This window comes from Diabrotica undecimpunctata, chromosome 9 (assembly GCF_040954645.1).
Source record: "Diabrotica undecimpunctata isolate CICGRU chromosome 9, icDiaUnde3, whole genome shotgun sequence".
Lineage (NCBI taxonomy): Eukaryota > Metazoa > Arthropoda > Insecta > Coleoptera > Chrysomelidae > Diabrotica > Diabrotica undecimpunctata.
In genome coordinates, this window is record NC_092811.1 from 52901487 (window position 1) to 52920441 (window position 18955).

At 31.9% G+C, this 18955-nt stretch overlaps 1 long non-coding RNA gene across 1 annotated transcript; it reads left to right on the forward strand.

Annotated features, from left to right (window-relative positions):
* The first annotated feature begins 1084 nt into the window (after positions 1 to 1084).
* LOC140449550 (uncharacterized) lies at positions 1085 to 16775 on the forward strand. Its single transcript, XR_011951826.1, has 2 exons — positions 1085 to 1319; positions 16501 to 16775. It is a non-coding gene; the product is annotated as an uncharacterized lncRNA (long non-coding RNA).
* The last annotated feature ends 2180 nt before the right edge of the window (positions 16776 to 18955 follow it).

Below are 18955 nucleotides of genomic sequence, written 5' to 3' on the forward strand. Positions count from 1 at the left end.
TATTTAACAAGATACAGGGTACAACCGAAAGCTACTGGACGAGCACCGAAAGCAGCAGCGAGTGATTTTCGAGTTAGCAATGATATTAGATATGATGGAATGCATCATTACATTATTACAGTCCCCGAAGGTAAAAGGCGAAGATGTGGGGGTGACAATTGCAATAGTAGGGGACGAACAATGTGCTGCAAATGCAATATTGGACTTTGTATAGATTGTTTTCGAATGTTTCATAATCAATAGTTAATTTTTATAAAAAATAATTTTTTTTTGCGTATAATATAGGTTGCGCCTAACGAGCCCATATGGGAACAGCTATTTTAAAGCATCTTGTTGTTCCTAATAAAAAAATATGGTCAAAAGTATGTTGTAGGGTCTTATTTTAGTCATTATTATTGTAAATTTCTAAAATTTTAAGAAATTTTTTTTTCTCGGCGTTAATGGGTTAATTCAAAAATATTCATTAATTCCTTTGCTAAATGATTTATCTTCCATATATTTTACAAAATTGTTCAGTTTTATTAAAATTCATCTAATATTAGATAATTTTATTAGAGCTTTTCTAAAAACCCAATCTAATGTTGAGTTCTTGCCAAAGTGTGACGTCACTTCCACTTGATTGGTTTTAATGGTCTAAGCCACGGTTCGTAGACTTACTACGGTTGCCTCTTCCACCTAACCAATGAACATTAAGCCCGAAACTGTACTCTCGTGACGTATTTCTTCCCCTTCAACCAATCAACACTGCAATCGACCTGCCCTCTACATTCGGTTTTAATCGCGAATAAATGGGTTTTGTATTCTTGTGTACTCTGGTGACGTAACTCAAGCATCCCGACCCCAGTCGGAAGAGGTAACCGTAGTAAGTCTACGGACCGTGGGTCTAAGCACTAAACTAATAATCATAGTACATAAACCAATTTTTTCTTTTTCCTATAGTCTTTTTTTTCACCCAAATCTGAGTTACCGGTTCTACTGCAATTTTGCCTTCCAAATTCGGAACACACCTACACGGACACAATGCGTGCGCATATCGGAAATGCTTGGCGAGATACGCAATTTTTTTTACTATGATGGCGTCTGGTGTCTGAATCTGGATGGCGTCAAGTGTAAGGTGAGGACGGTGAGGTTGAGGTGGCAGAGAGCTGGCTGAGAAATGAGTTTTTTCTTATGAAATGAGAGGATTAAAAATTTGAACACCGCATATGGATCTACACCATTTTAATTTCATACGACAAATTAAAAAAATAATGTGTTCTTTAAAACATTTGCGAATTTAGTTTCAATTCCAGTGAGGAATCTATCATGAACCAATGGAAGTAAGTAATCAATTTAACAATTATAGTAACAGTTATGGTTTCCACAGACCTACACTAGTTTTTGTAAGTGTGGTACTTATGGTTTTCAATAATTAATTTATTTTTTGAGTCCTATAAAAAAACTAGACTTATCAGTGGAAAAATATTCCGTGTAAGTTAATAGTAAGTAAAACACAATACATTGATCCATTGTTTAAATTTCGGGATAATACATTTGATTTTTTTGTAAATTATAAATTATACTTTTGGCCAGTTGCCCATACATTATCCATAGATAATACTTTTGAAAGTTGAGTCTAGAGCTTTAATCAGACCTCTTTTTGTACCTCTTATGCTAACTCCTAAGATTTTCATATAATTATAATTAGTTTATCTACTTCTGTTTTGCATTTCCCAATTAAGTGGGATTAATCCTGTTGTTATCCAATATCCTAATTTAACATCTTCATCCAAGAAATTTTGATCTGAGTTAGATACCTCATGAATAGATTTTATTACTTTTTCTATTGTTAGTCATCAAACATCTTTTCTTTAATTCTTATTTTGTGAATATAGTTCAATGCAATTAATTACCTTTTTAAATTTGTTAGTTCCCAATTCTGAATTTATATTAGCCAAATTTTGACATGCTTCATAACTTTTCTTATAATTCTCCTTGTAGGATGAAACTGATTTGGATTGTATTATAGATACATTTGATTTTATTAAAATGTAAATATGTATTTAGAAAATACAATAGTTTGTTTTTTAAACCTTTGACCCATTATGTTATATTGGTTATATATTCATTAGGTTGTTAGTTTTGGCATGTCTAGAGTATGTAATTAGATTTATATTCATCCTTATCATTTGAATATGTTATTTTTTTGTAAAATAGCAGGGCAAGGAATATTAATGGCCAGACATTTTTATCATAGAAATGAATATTGTTTTTAGTGCTACCTGTATAATAGCAAAAAAGATATTCTAGCACATAGTAGGTAGCATAAAAAAGTTATTCTACTGAATATTTGGTAGAATCATCATTCCCTTCATTTATATTGTTTATAAAATGTGTTTGTCTGATTTTCATTTAATGTATCATACTAGGTAAGTAGCATCGCTTGATACCCCTCCACGAAGTTACTCCTTAGTTACACACTTTGAATGATCTTCTGTCTTTAGCTGACTCAACACTTTAACCAGGTTAATATACTAAACTTTTACTGCTGGACCAGATACATTGTTTTATTGATAGATGTAGACTAAATTAAATAATTTTTTAGGAAAATGAATGTTTATTTCAATTACATTTATTGTGTATCCATCTTTAGTACACAAGATCTTCTGTGATAAAGTGTGCATCACATTTGGACACATTACTTTTTTAGAGAAATAACTTGAATAGCAAAACAACATTTCTGAAATGATACAGATTAAGTAACTTCATTAGATGGTATGCACACTGTGGATTTTAGCATCTGTTATGGCCTGTGCATGTCAGTATTTCATGACAATGTTCCTGTAATATGATGAACATCTCTCATGTTTTGTTAGGTCTGTGAGACATTGGTCTAATTCTTTTTCTCCTGGTCAGTTGTCATTCATATACAACTGAAGTAATGCCATTACCAGTTGTTCACAAAACTGAGTTATGTATATTTTCCTTTTAGTCACTTCTGTGAAAAGTAGATGGGTGTTTACAACTGCTGTGTTAGTTAACAACTCAAAAATAATTTTTCGTTATCACTTAATCCCTAGAAATAAAAAGATAATATATTTGGTTTTTGTGCAAATATTAAAATGTTTCTGAATTATAGGTGCATATGCTTCTTTCTGATCTGACACATCAATACAGGATTTCGTTTTGTTATATTTTGTTATAGTGGATGGTTTTTTAATAGTGTCTATTGAAGTATATACATCTTACATTTCTGATACATCTTTACTACTCAAAAACAATACATCTCTTTTATCATTCCACTTATCTACGATTGTGTTTGTACTGCTCTGCATTGCTTTCATTTCACAATTTTTTAATATAGCAGAAACCACATGTAACGGATTAAATTTCCTTTTGGAATGTAGCTTTCCGATTAAATAAGAATTTACTACGTTTAGTTGATGAGATAAAGTAATTTTGTGTAAAAATTGCTTGCCACCAACGTTCTACCTCTATTTAATATCAGCGCCATAAGTTGTAACACCACATCGGTTGCAACACATGTATTCTCTGATTGAGTAAATTTTCCTCTATATAATTTTATTGCATAAGTATATCCACCAGCAGCACATAGTTTCAATAATTTTTGTCAATTTTTATGTTGTTTACTGGGGATATACTGGTAGAACACACCATATTTGGAATTTTGTACTCATTACTGTTATCAATGCACTTATTTTGTATAACTTGTCATCTTTGTCATATTTTTGATTGTCAGTAGAATGGAGAATAGATTCGTATCTGTTTCTGCTCATTCCCCATTGTGTACTAATGACATTTTTGAAGCAAAGGTTGTTGCTCCAATAGTCTCACAATGAGGGCTTTTTATCTAGACCCATCCAAATTGTCAGAGTCAAAGACAACTCCTTTCCATCAGCAGCCATATAGTGTGGTGTAATTTTTTCATCAACAATACCATAAATTATTTTTTGTTCCAATTATTTATTTGATTCCCTAATAAGTAAATCTATAACATAGTGATAAACAAATAAATAAAATTCATTTGGTGTAGTTCATGGTAAAAAAATCAAACAAACTGTGTAGTTAGTGTTAGGTGTTCTGTGATAGTAGCATCTTAGACTGGATTAAATGTACATGAGTTTGTTAAGTTTATCCATATTCTGATTATCCCATGTGAAATTGGTATATTTCGCAAAATATCAGCTAAATCAGAGTTAAAACTATAATTTTTTTCTACAGTGAATTGGCTCTTGTATTTTACTGGACATTTTGATCATTTTAGACTTATATATAAATTTATTTATTTATTTAATACCCATTAACAGTTTAAATTACAATATACATTATCACAGTTAGGATTCAAAACTTGAAATTACTTATAATATAAAATCAATATTAAAAAGTTAAAAAAAATGAAACTAAAAATCTTACATACTAAAAAAAAAACAAACAAATTATAACAAGAACAAAATATAACAAGCACAAAATTAAACAAACCCAATATCATACAGCATACAATGAACCCAAGGTCATAACATCCATAAAGATGGGACATCTGCACTGGATGGGCCAAGTTGAACGGATGTTGGAGACTGAAAAACCAAAACATATAATGAGGTAAATACCAGTAGGGAGAAGGTCAAAGGGAAGACCCAAACTTAGATATATGGAACAAGATATGAAAACACTTAAGATTACCAACTTTCAAAAACAAAGCAAGGAACAGAACAGAATGGCGGAAAATCCTAGAACAATCCAGGATCCAGAAAGGGTTATCCAGCTACTGATGATGATGATGAATATACATATCACAAAGCAAGAGATATTTTTAACTGAGTTAAAGTTATATTGATGTATCTAACCAGTGGGTTGTGAATACCATAGGTTGTTCTGTGGAAAGGAATATTGAAAATATTTCGGTAACATAGAGATTGATGGGGAACATTAAAGTTAATCTGGCATAACTTCTAACAGATTTTTTCCTATAGTGTCTACAGTACTACAATCCCAAACATAATTGTGGCTATTAAAATCACCACAAATTATAAAAGGCTTCTCCATACCATTAAAAAACTTTTTCCATTCATTTACCATAATTTTGAGATTTGGTTTTACATAAATAGAATAAATGTTAATCTTTTTACCGGTTTTAATTTTAATTGATATGCTATTACACATTACCTCGATTGGATGAAAAGTAGGACCATTATAAAAATTAATTTTTTCATTCAAAAGTATGGCCACACCACTATATCCATCATCCCTATCATTCCTAAAGATATTAAAACCCTTAAAGTTAATAAAATTACTTTTCTTTAACCATATTTCTGATATTAGTCCTTAATCTATTTTATTGTCATACACAAATTTTTCTAAATAATTCTTATTTGTTTTAATTAACCGCACATTCCATCGAAGAAATGATATGTTAGCCATCAAGATTTAATAATAATTGTAAAATATTGTTTTTCAATGATTCCAACGTTTTTTCATCTAAATTGTGATTACTCTGATTTTTTTTGATTTTTTTTTTGATTTTTTTTTAAATTAATAAAGTTGTTGAAATAAAGTTTACTATAATTTTTCCTATATTACTTTGATTATCGTTTTGTATCTGTCTGTTATTATGATACATAGGGTTGTTAAAATTATAACAAGGCTGACTTTGTACTTTTGGTGTTTTTCATGCGCTTCCATTATTTCTTTGTCTATGTTACTAGAATCAATACTACTTGATCGTTTTCGTTTATAGATTGTATATTTATTGGAAGTACTTTCTTGTTCTTTACTTGCTGTTGAATAATATTTTCTATATTTATTATTAGCTGCGTAATATGTTCTATGTTTTCAGTATTCATAATCTTTTTAATATACTCCAGTTTTTCCCTTTCTGTACAATTTGCTCCCTTCTCAGTAGGGCTGTGTTTTCCTTTGCACAATACTCAAAATAAATTGTTCGGATTGGAACAACTTGATTTATTATGTTCTTCACCGCATCTTTCATACATATCTTTTCCCCTACATTGAACACATATATGCCCAAATGTCAAGCACTTTAAACATTGTAACATTCTGGGTGTGTAATTTTCAACCTCGTATATCATTTTTTCTATTACTACGTCTGTAGGTATAGACTTACCTTTAAAAGTTACTATTACAGTTCCTGTTTTTACATAGATAGTAGAATCATTTTCTTTTGCTTTTCGTTTGCTTTTTAAATTTTCAGATCCAATTAATTTATTAGCACGCAAAATTATTTAGTTTTTGTGTGATATTATTTTCAATTTCAGGTACTGAACGTAAATTATTATTTAATTTCTTTATATTATTATAAATATTAATAAAATAAAACAAAATAAATAAACTAAAAATTTTTCATTTTGAATCTCTAAGGATATTGTCCATTTATTTATTTTTACGCACAACAGGCCGTTAAGGCCTAGGGAATTTTTTTAACATAATCCTAATATTAACTAATTACAATTATTTTAAACAAAACTAACTTAAATATGTATATGTCGTAGGCAATCGGTGTAACACGTCATTCGTGAAAAGCCTAGTCATTACAGGTATTGCCGGCAAACGCTGTATTACAACCATTATTACTTTGTTTGACTGAAATTATGCCCCATTTCACGGACTGCCGTCTACGCTTTGGGCGAACGGTGTTACAGTCCAAATGATTTAATGTTAGGTTTAAGTTGTTTTTAACTCATTCATTTCATCATAATTCGTCTTTGTTCACTTTATAATATTGGTTTAGTTTTTCATAAAATACGCTCTTGTGGATATCCATATTTATATATCAATAAACAGTTGCAACGAGATATGTGGTAAAATCTTAATTCTATGACTGAATTGACTAAACATACAACCATCAGATGCTGTAATGTTCAATCATTCATAGTTCCTGAAATGGCGCATAATTTCAGTTAAACAAAGTAATAATGAAAGTAATACAGCGTTTGCCGGCAATACGTGTAATGACTATTATTTTCACGGAATGACGTGTTACACCTATTGCCTGCGACATATATACATTCTTAACTGCTCTGAAGAACCTGGTGGACAATATTTCTCCATTCGCTTCTATTTTGTGCTTTTCTTTTTCCAGTCCCTTACCTTCACGTGTTTAAGGTCTTCCTCCACTTTATTAATCCACCTCGTTCTGGGTCTACCTCTTCTTTTAAGGCCGTTACATACTAAAATATTGCATGAGCATTCTTTAATCAGAACGGCATTAGGGGAAATTAATATTGACCTTATTCTGTATGAAAAACTATCTTTTAATGCGACCCACATTTGTTTCTATCTGGTGCTATCCACTAGGCAAATCTAAGAAGTGAAATATTGGCATTTACAGTTTGTTCAGTAACTAGGTTATGTTTGATTGGTATGTCTTGAAAAGTTGGACTAATTTGTGCTCCAACGCCATAATATTTGACATCCACTGAAAGAGGACAGTATTTTGGAGACATTAATTGGACTTTTCGGGATTGAATCTGAATGAGCTAAAGCGACTGACGTCCCAAGGTTCCTAGATTTGTGCTACAACTGTAGCTTCATTTGTGAATTCTTTGTCAATGGTATAAGAAGCAGCCTTGACATGTTGAAGATTTATCTGTATGAACTTTATCATTGTTTCCTCTTGTACTGTCTTTTCCCCTAGACCCTTGGTAGAGTTATCTTTATTGGACTTTGCCTTTGTCTCTATGAGGTTTGAAGTCTACAAAAGTTATCATTTGCATCTCCTTTCATTTTTATGGTTGCTGGCCTTGCGAGGAAGAGGTTCTTTCCCCTTTCTCTTTGGCCAGTCCACTTAAGCTTTCTGAAGAGTTTGACTTTTCTGACTATATTGCTTGGTAGCATTTTATGTATATGGGTAAAATATCATAGGTGGATATATGAATTCAAACTTCTCCTTTTCCACTTGCTTTGTCTGAAAAGTGATACCCAGACATTTTGATTTAGTTTCATTCAGCTTGATTCTCCATGGTTTAGTCCAGTTCTTACTTGCTGCTTTTTCTTATCAGCAAATTAGTAGTAATGGTATCCATATTTAGTTCAGAGGTATCTCTGGCATAAAAAAATGTAGAAAATGGGTCCAAGAACGCTTCATTGTGGGACACTAGTTCTAATCTGTATCAAATTAGAGTATGCGTCATTCTGCTTGATTATAACCATCTATTTGTATACAGTTGTGGTTATCTGAAAACTGCATATAGCATGCATAATTAGTGTGAAAAAACAGTATGAGGTTGTTCTGCTAACAGACAGAAATCAAATTTAGTATGAAATTAGTACAGACATATGAGCTTGTTTTTAAAACCCATTAGATAGAATTATAGTTTTGTAAAAGTGAAATTCAGTTTTGATAACGGAAACTTCAAATATACATTTATTTTTTTATTATTAATAATTCTGGTTTTATTTGCAAAAGAAGAAATTGACATTTCAAGTTAGGAAAATGGTAACCTTACATTTTTGAGATGTCTTTTACTTTTAAGGCTGATCCCTATCAAAATAGACATCTCATAAAAATAAATAATTACAATCATTTTTAAAAATGTAAATGGAAGGAAGGAATGAGTGAAGTCTGTGAATTTACTAAAATGCACATTCTCTAAAGCTGTCTTTTCTTGAGATACACCGCTTTAGGTTAGGAGGGCAGTATAGCTCTTAGCCGAATTACATCTTTGACAAATATTTAATTTTAATACAAAATGCTACAATCCCTAGTAGTTACGGTCTTTGATTTATTGTTACAGAACATGCAAAAAAAATATATTTATTTTTCTCTTGCTTAAGATGAAAAGCAGAGGTACTCATTTCTTCAAATCGGTACCAATTGATATTTGGCATTTTTTCTTTCTTGTTAGTATTTTATGCATATATATTTTATACAGTGCTTTTCAGATAAAACTATCCATTTCAGATATAACTTATCCTTAAATAACTTTTGAACTTCTAATTGTTAGGATAAGCGTAAAAACACGTCAATTAATATTTAAAGGGGGAGACATTGTCATATGTCAGCTTGCTGGGAAAGGCACCCCTCACCTTTCATATCATCCCATATATTTTTTTTTTAAATTACTTACACCTTTTTTTATTTGATATTTGGATTCTCCTTTTTGTACTGATTTCAAAAATGTATAACACATGATGCTTAAAGTGATTAGTTTATGAGAAAAATAAATAAAAAAGCAAGAAAACTGGATTGAAAAAATAACATTTCGAACGAATATTTCACCACCAAAAATTTTTACAATAATGGTTCAAAATGAATGCCATTCACTTACATACGATAGTACAATCTATTTTGTAAATGGTCTCTGACATTGCTTAACACGTTTGCAGTTAATTGTCGGCATTCATCCTCTATTGCCTGTCGTAAATCATCCACATATTCTAGTTAACTAGCATAAATTTTTGTTTTTAAATACTCCCGTCAGAAGAAATCTAACGGTATTAAATCCAGTGGCCTAGGTGGCCAATCCACCATTCTTTTTATCTCACTTTTTACCTATCCAACGAGCCGGAAAAGTTTCGTTTAAAAATTGTAGCACAGGTAGAGCAAAGTGTGAAGGACATCCATCATGTTGAAATACAACCAAATCTTCGGAAAGTTTATTATTTTTTTCTGCTATTGTTATAATACGATCAACCATTTAAGTTTTCAGTGATAAAGAAGCAGTGATCACCTATGATACCACACCATACATAATATATCTTTGAGGATGCTGTATGTGAAATTAACACACAATGTGTGGGTCATTCTCAGCCCAGCATCGACAATTATGTGTGTTCACCAAGCCATTTAATGAAAATGAGCATACATCCGAAAAGCAAATATTGCTTAACAATTGTGGATTGTTAATGATGCATTGTGTCATTAATTCGCAAAATTCAAGACGACGATCAAAATCTTCTTCATTTAACTCTTGTACCAATTTAATTTTGTATGGATGAAACTTAAATCTATGGAGGATTCGGAAGGCTGTAGAAGGTGAAATACCGATTGCTCTGCTTATTGTTAAAAGTGACTGATTGCTCAGTCTAAGTTAACTTGCCCTAAAACGATTACTTTGATTGCTGCGTTATATGAGTCCCAGTCAGTAATGTTTTTTTTTTTATTGTAAACTGACCCTGTTGCTCTAAATATCTGCATCAGTTTAATCACATACTTATGAGTTGCATGTCTATTGCGGTGTATTTCAACAAAAATTCTAGCAGCAGCTCTTGCACAATTACTATTTATGTAGTATAAACCTAGAATTTCGATTGTTTCTTACAAAGTGTAAACCATTTCAGCGATTTTGTGTCAAGTTCCCAGGCTCCAGGCCCAGATGGAATACTTGTAGAAATTTTGAAGGAGGGGAGTGAAATTATTCTCGAAGAATTGAAAATTTTTTCTAACGAATCTCTTCACAGAGGAGAAGTCCCAGATGATTGGAATGAAAGTTTGACACTACTTCTCTTCAAAAAAGGAGACAGGGGAGATATTAAGAACTATAGGCCAATGTCCCTGCTGTCCCAAATGTACAAACTGTTTATGAGAGTAATAACTAACAAGTTAAGCTATCAACTGATACAGTATGCAAGATTCTGAAAGGGTTACAGTACAGTGGATCATCTTCTTACAGTCAGAACGCTAATAGAGAAAGCCAGTGATTATAACTTGAACTTATACATTGGCATCGTTGATCATGAAAAGGCATTCAACTCGATAGAACTTTGGGCAATAGAGAGAGCTATAAACAAGTGCAGGATAGACTCCCGATACGTAATGCTCGTACATAATATTTACAAGAAAGCTACAATGAAAATACAAATAGATGCAAAAACCAAAGCTATACCAATCAACAGATGAGTTCACCAGGGAGATGTTATCTCATCAAAGCTTTTAACACTTGGACTGGAAGACATGTTCAAAGACATTAACTGGGCAGATAAAGTAATAAATGTTAATAGAAGAAAACTGAGTCATCTTAGAAACCTTGATGACATTGTAATATTCGCTAAAAGTTTCGAAGAACTACAGACCATCATGACGAAACTATTTCAAGCTTCGGAAAAAGTAGGTCTTAAGATGAACTTGGAAAAATGACAAATACACCGAACATTAAAGAAATAACGTTGAACGACATACATTTAGAAACAGTAAGCGAATACATCTACCTGGGACAGATAATGAAAGTTAACAAAAAAATCAAACTGCCGAAATTACCAGAACAATAAGGTTAGCGTGGGCAGGATTTGGAAAACTGAGTTGGATTTTGAAAAACACTAAAATAGAACAATATTTGAAAACCAGAATTTACGATCAGTGTATGCTCCCTATACTCACGTATGGTTCACAGACGTGGACACTCACCAAGTCTAATATGCATAAAATAGTAAAAGAGCAATGGAAAGATCAATGCTCGGGGTGAGACTTATAGACAAAAAACAAACAAATGGATTAGAAGCAAAACCAAAGTAAAAGACGCAAGAGAACATGCTGCCAAATTAAAATGGAGCTTCGCAGGACACAATGCCCGACTGAAGGAGAAAAGTTGGAGCCACGAAATACAACAATGGAGACCATGGTTAGTAAAGAGAAGCAGAGAAAAACCACAAATGAGATGGGCTGATGACATTAAGAAGATCGGAGGACACAACTGGAAACAAGTGACGCAAAATAGAAAACTGGATTGATTTTGGGGAGGCGTGTGTCGTTGCCGATGTAGTTGGATTACGTTATTGAGAAATTATAAAGTTCTGGAACAAAAATGGAGATTTGATGAACAAAATGAAACACGTGTTTACTCTATGACTGTAATTTTGCTACTACACTAAAAAAGGAAAGTGATACATTATTCAACTAGTGAAGTAGCCAATAGATGACACTGCTAGAAAATATTTAAATTTATTTATCTATATCCAACACTCCCACTAGATAAACAAATTTAAAAAATATCATTTAACAAATATTTCTGACATTACATTAACTAAACCAATCTCTTTCAAAAACTTGTTGTGTTTTACAGGACTCAAGCTTTTTGTCAAGAGATCAGCTGGCATGTTAGCTGTGTCTAAATACTCCAGCTTTTCAAACCTTTGTTTACAGCTTCTTTGACAAAATGATATCGGATATCAATGTGTTTTGTTCTTCTATTCAATACAGGATTTATTGCTAGTTTCTGAGCTCCCATATTATCATTATATAGTATAACAATTTCATCAATACCCAACATTTCATACAACAAATTCTTTAAAAAAATAGCCTCTTTAGCAGCTTCCGATATTGCTATATATTCAGCTTCTGTGCTTGACAGAGAAACACTATTCTGTTTTCTGCTTTCCCAGACAATAGGTCCACCAGAAAACTGAAAATAGAAACCAGTATAAGATTTTCTGTCATGAGAATTACTCTCCTAACTCGCATCTACATAACCTATTAAATAATTATCATTTTTTGAAAAACTTAATCCATACTCTTTTGTAGCCTTCAAGTATTTTAATATTCGTTTTACATGCTTCCAATGCGTTTCTGAATGACAATTATTAAATTGACTGAGATAACTTACAGAATATGAAATGTCTGGTCTTGCCAAAACTGACAGATACATAAGACCACCTATTAAATTCTGATAAGGCACTTGAGGAGATGCATTATCTTCTCTATTCAAACTTAAACTAATCTCCATTGGGGTAGCAACTTCTTTTGAATCCTCCATATTGAACCTTTTTAACAATTGTTCAATATAGGATTTTTGATCTAGAGTTATAACACCATTCTCTTTATTACGAGTTACTCTCATACCTAAACAATTCTTAATTTCTCCTAAATCTTTAATTTTGAAACATTCATTTAATTTCAATTTTAAATTATCTGATTCATCTGAATCGTTAGAAAAAATAAAAAAATCATCAACATAAACAGAGATAATGGTTTTTAGACTATTTTTCATCTTTATGTACAGACATGGCTCATAATCAGATTTCTTATAACCTAGATTAATTAAGAAGTTATCGATTTTTTCATACCAAGACCTAGCTGACTGTTTTAAACCGTATATGGCTTTCTTAAGCCTTAAAATTTTGTTATTTTCGACTTCTAAACCTTCAGGTATAGCCATGAAAACATTTTCCTTTAGATCACCATTTAGAAAAGCCGTAGCTACATCAAGATGAAAAATATCCAAATTCAAATTTGCTGACAAGGCAAATAAAAGTCTTAATGTAGAATGCCTTATGACTGGAGAAAAGGTTTCATTATAATCAACTCCAAACTTTTAAGTGTAACCCTTTGCTACCAGTCTTGCACGATATTTCACTTTACCTAAGTTGTCAACCTTTCGTTTGTATACCCACTTACACTTCACTACACAACCATCTTCGGGAACATCAACCACTTCCCATGCTGCGTTATCCTGGAAAGACTGCAGTTCTTCTGTCATAGCCGCTAACCATAGATTACTATCTGGTCTTGACATGGCATCCTCGACACTAACTGGATCACAGTCACTATCCGAACACAAATAACTCACAAAATCATCAAACATTTTTGGCTTAGGTATTCTGGTTGATCTCCTGATTTCATCTGGTAAGTTTGGCAAGTTACATAAGTAATCAGGATCGTTGTCTTCAGCAATTTCATCAACCAATGTGTCCTTTTCATTATGATGATTTTGTTCCTGACATGATTCATGATTATCTCCCACTGAATCTGATAATCATGACAACTCTTCATCAACTGTGATTGAAACATCAACTGATTTTTCATTTATTACTACATCCCTACTTATAACAATATCTTTTATTTTGGGATCATATAATCTGTAACCTTTAATGTTGTTACTATAACCAGCAAGAACAGTTTTCTTTGATTTTTTGTCCATTTATACCTTTTTTCTTTAGGTATCAGCATCATTACCTCAGATCCAAAGATTCTTAGATGACCAACTTCAGGTTTTTTGTTGGTCCAAATTTCTATCGGAGTTTTAGTCACACCTGTTACAATTGAACGGTTTCTTAGATAAACAGCAGTGTTGACTGCTTCAGCCCAAAATATCTTTTCCGAGGCCAGAGTCAAACAAAAGACACCTTGCTTTCTCCTCTATCGATCTGATTAATCGTTCTACAGCACCATTTTGTTGTGGAGAATAAGGATTTGACTTTTGATGAATGATTCCATTACTTGTTAGAAAATTTTCAAAAATATTACTACAAAATTCACCACCTCCATCGGTTCTCAAAATCTTTATTTTAGTATGCTTCTGTTTTTCTACTAAAGATTTAAAATTTTGAAAAGTTTCATCTTTACCCTTTTGGAAATATACCAAAGACATCTTACTAAAATCATCTTGAAGGATAAAGAAATATCTAGAACCTCCTAATGAAGTCATCTCCATCGGTCTACACAGGTCAGCATGGATAATCTCCAAGCAAGCACTAAGCTCTATTACCTCTAACTAAATGGGGGTCTAGTCTGCTTTCGTTCACAACATACTTTGCATACATCATTGTTTGTTATATTACTGTTGCAATTTATACCGTCTACCAAACCATTCTTCATTAGATTTAAGTCTTTATAATTTATATGACCAAATCTTCTGTGCCATGTTTCACTACTAATTGTAGTTGCCATAAAAGCTTTCTGCTTATTGGGCATTTTAAAATTTAAACGATATACATTGTCTATCAAATCAGCTGTTGCAATCAATCCATTTTTATTGTATATTTTGCAACCTGCATTGTTAAATATAACATCATTTCCATTTTTTATTAGTTGAGAAACAGATAAATGGTTTGTTGTCAGATCAGGAACATATGATATATTATTTATGCTTACCTCAGATCTCTTATTATCAACAATTGTGGTTATCATCATATCACCAGCACATTCTACCGTTAATAGTTCACTGTTAGCCACAGATATATTGGACATACTACCATCTCGAATATTTCTCAACCAATCTTTTCTAGCTGTAAGATGCGTGCTGCATCCAGAATCGATATAAAAATCTGTAGATTTAAATTTTCTACTTAAAAACACTGCACTAAACGCATTATTATTAGCATTAGGGCACTTATTCATGAAATGACCTTTCTGTTTACAACGAAAACAGGTTATATTTCTCTTGTCTTTCTTGTTGACGTTCTTGACATGATTAGTGCTAACTTCACTCGACTTTGTAGCAAAAGCTTTCTGCTTTCCACTGCTAGCGCCGTCTATCTGCATATCAAGCAATTTCGATTTAATTTCGTCGGTGGTAATAGCGATTCCTGAATTTTCGATAGCTAGAATCATGGGCATATACCTTTCTGGAAGTCCCGCCAAAAGTAATGACCCCACCCACGTGTCATCAATCTTGAAGCCGGTCCTATTCAATTTCTGAGCCGTTTCGATCACTTGATTAACGTATGATTCCATGGAATTGCAGTTTTCCAACCGTAAAGATATCAACGTTCGAAGCAATCCTATTTTCCTCGAAAAACCTGAATCTTCGAATAATTTTTTTAGCGTATCCCATACATCTTTCGCCATGCAAGCATCTTTTACATGCAAATATAGGGATGGATCTAATGTCAATATTAACTTAGCTTTAGCTTTGGCAACAATTGTTGTGTCTTCTTCAGTTCCCTGGATACACTTGGACAATCCTTCTAGAACGAAGACATTCTCAACCGCAAACGACCAGTCCTGGTAATTGCCCCTACCGGTTAAACGCGGTACACTTGTAAGATAGTTTACAGCCATTTTCGATACTGTTAATCCACTAACTTTTTACCGAATGAACACGTACTACACTATTTGAACTAATCGGAAATCTTCCACTTAATCGTCTGGGCCCATAACCTATTGAGAAATTATAAAGTTCTGGAACAAAAATGGAGATTTGATGAACAAAATGAAACACGTGTTTACTCTATGACTGTAATTTTGCTACTACTCTAAAAAAGGAAAGTGATACATTATTCAACTAGTAAAGTAGCCAATAGATGACACTGCTAGAAAATATTCAAATTTATTTATCTATATCCAACGTTACGTAAGGCCGAAGAAGAAGTTCCCATTGTTCATTATTTTTCACCATAAAACTTTATATCAGATACAAGCGCTTTTAATAGTTAAAGTGATTTAAAAACAATTTAAGGGTATTACTTTAATCCAACTTTCCATACCTAAATTATTTATACCACGCTTTGACTAATCTCTTTAGTTTACAACATCTGAACGGCGCCGCTCGCAAAATCACGTGACTAGCTGCTGTCTTTCTTTGATTGTATAAAAAGCAACCATCAGCTTTTGCACATCACACATACTTTGCATCTGAGAGTAGATTTTAACCATGAATAAAGGTATTAAAATGTTCATTTATGCATTTTGAGGCTAGAACCATCATGTAGCCGGAAATTTTTTATTGGACCACTCTATTTTTTTGTAGAATAACAAAGTATTGTTTTTTTTTGTTTATATATTTCATATAACATGCCAAATATTTCTAATTATTGTAATCTTTGTTTCAGAATATCAATGGAAGTCTTGTGCCTGGATCTTTATGAACAGTTTTGTTTCTTTTCAACTTTGAAATTTTGTACTGAAAACAAGTTAGAAGAAAGAAGTGCTTTTTAATCAACGCTGAATTGATGGAAACAATTTGTGACAATGTAGTTATAATTGAATCAATGAGAAAATACCAACAAAAATACAAACATTTATCAGAAGATTCTTATCTATTGGAACTATATGAATTCATTTATAAACCAATGTTATTGGATTAAATAATAATTTTCTCGTTTAATATGTTGTTTTATTTTATATAGTATATGGCAAAATATGCTTTAGACTACAACTAAACATTCCAAATATATGAAGTAAAATATGTTATTCCCAAGTTTTAGAATTATTTTTAATAATCATTATGTCAGCCTTGGCTTTACTTTTGAAAAGCCAATTTATGATTATTGGAAGTTGCTTATATGGTTGTTTGCATAATTGCGTCTTGTAGACGTAAAATTTTTTAAAAATTGTATATTAATTATTAATATAATATATTATACTATATTATATTAATAATTAATTATACTATACTATACTATATTAATTTGGCTGACAGGTTGCCTATCTGCGGAAGGTTTTGGAAGATAATCTTTGAAAAGTCTCCAATTTCTTTTCAATAATATCTTCCGTATTTGTCCAGGGGTTTTAAAATGATCTTTAATAATCATTGCGTTAGCATTGGCTTTACTTTTGAAAAGCGAATTTATGATTATTGAAAGTTGCTTATATGGTTGTTTTGCGTAATAGCTTGTTGTAGACGTTAAATTTTTTAAATTCCTATATTAATTTGGTTGACGTAGGTTGCCTATCTGCGGAAGGTTTTGAAAGATAATCTTTGAAAAGTCTCCAATTTCTTTTCAATAATATCTTCCGTATTTGTCCAGGGGTTTTAGAATTATCTTTAATAATCATTGCGTTAGCATTGGCTTTACTTTTGAAAAGCGAATTTATGATTATTGAAAGTTGCTTATATGGTTGTTTGCATAATTGCTTTTTGCAGACGTTAATTTTTTGAAATTCCTGTGGTAATTTGGTTGACCTAGGTTGCCCATCTGTGGAAGGTTTTGGAAGATAATCTTTGAAAAGTCCCCAATTTGCTTTTCAATAATATATTCTGTATGTGTCCAGGAGTTTTATTATTATTTTTAATAATCATTGCGTTAGCATTGGCTTTACTTTTGAAAAGCGAATTTATGATTATTAAAAGTTGCTTATATGGTTGTTTGCATAATTGCTTTTTGCAGACGTTAACTTTTTGAAATTCCTGTGGTAATTTGGTTGACGTAGGTTGCCTATCTGCGGAAGGTTTTGAAAGATAATGTTTGAAAAGTCCTCAATTTGCTTTTCAATAATATCTTCCGTATTTGTCCAGAGGTTTTAGAATTATCTTTAATAATCATTGCGTTAGCATTGGCTTTACTTTTGAAAAGCGAATTTATGATTATTGAAAGTTGCTTATATGGTTGTTTTGCGTAATAGCTTGTTGTAGACGTTAAATTTTTTAAATTCCTATATTAATTTGGTGGACGTAGGTTGCCTATCTGCGGAAGGTTTTGAAAGATAATCTTTGAAAAGTCTCCAATTTCTTTTCAATAATATCTTCCGTATTTGTCCAGGGGTTTTAGAATTATCTTTAATAATCATTGCGTTAGCATTGGCTTTACTTTTGAAAAGCGAATTTATGATTATTGAAAGTTGCTTATATGGTTGTTTGCATAATTGCTTTTTGCAGACGTTAATTTTTTGAAATTCCTGTGGTAATTTGGTTGACCTAGGTTGCCCATCTGTGGAAGGTTTTGGAAGATAATCTTTGAAAAGTCCCCAATTTGCTTTTCAATAATATATTCTGTATGTGTCCAGGAGTTTTATTATTATTTTTAATAATCATTGCGTTAGCATTGGCTTTACTTTTGAAAAGCGAATTTATGATTATTAAAAGTTGCTTATATGGTTGTTTGCATAATTGCTTTTTGCAGACGTTAACTTTTTGAAATTCCTGTGGTAATTTGGTTGACGTAGGTTGCCTATCTGCGGAAGGTTTTGAAAGATAATGTTTGAAAAGTCCTCAATTTGCTTTTCAATAATATCTTCCGTATTTGTCCAGAGGTTTTAGAATTATCTTTAATAATCATTGCGTTAGCATTGGCTTTACTTTTGAAAAGCGAATTTATGATTATTGAAAGTTGCTTATATGGTTGTTTTGCGTAATAGCTTGTTGTAGACGTTAAATTTTTTAAATTCCTATATTAATTTGGTGGACGTAGGTTGCCTATCTGCGGAAGGTTTTGAAAGATAATCTTTGAAAAGTCTCCAATTTCTTTTCAATAATATCTTCCGTATTTGTCCAGGGGTTTTAGAATTATCTTTAATAATCATTGCGTTAGCATTGGCTTTACTTTTGAAAAGCGAATTTATGATTAT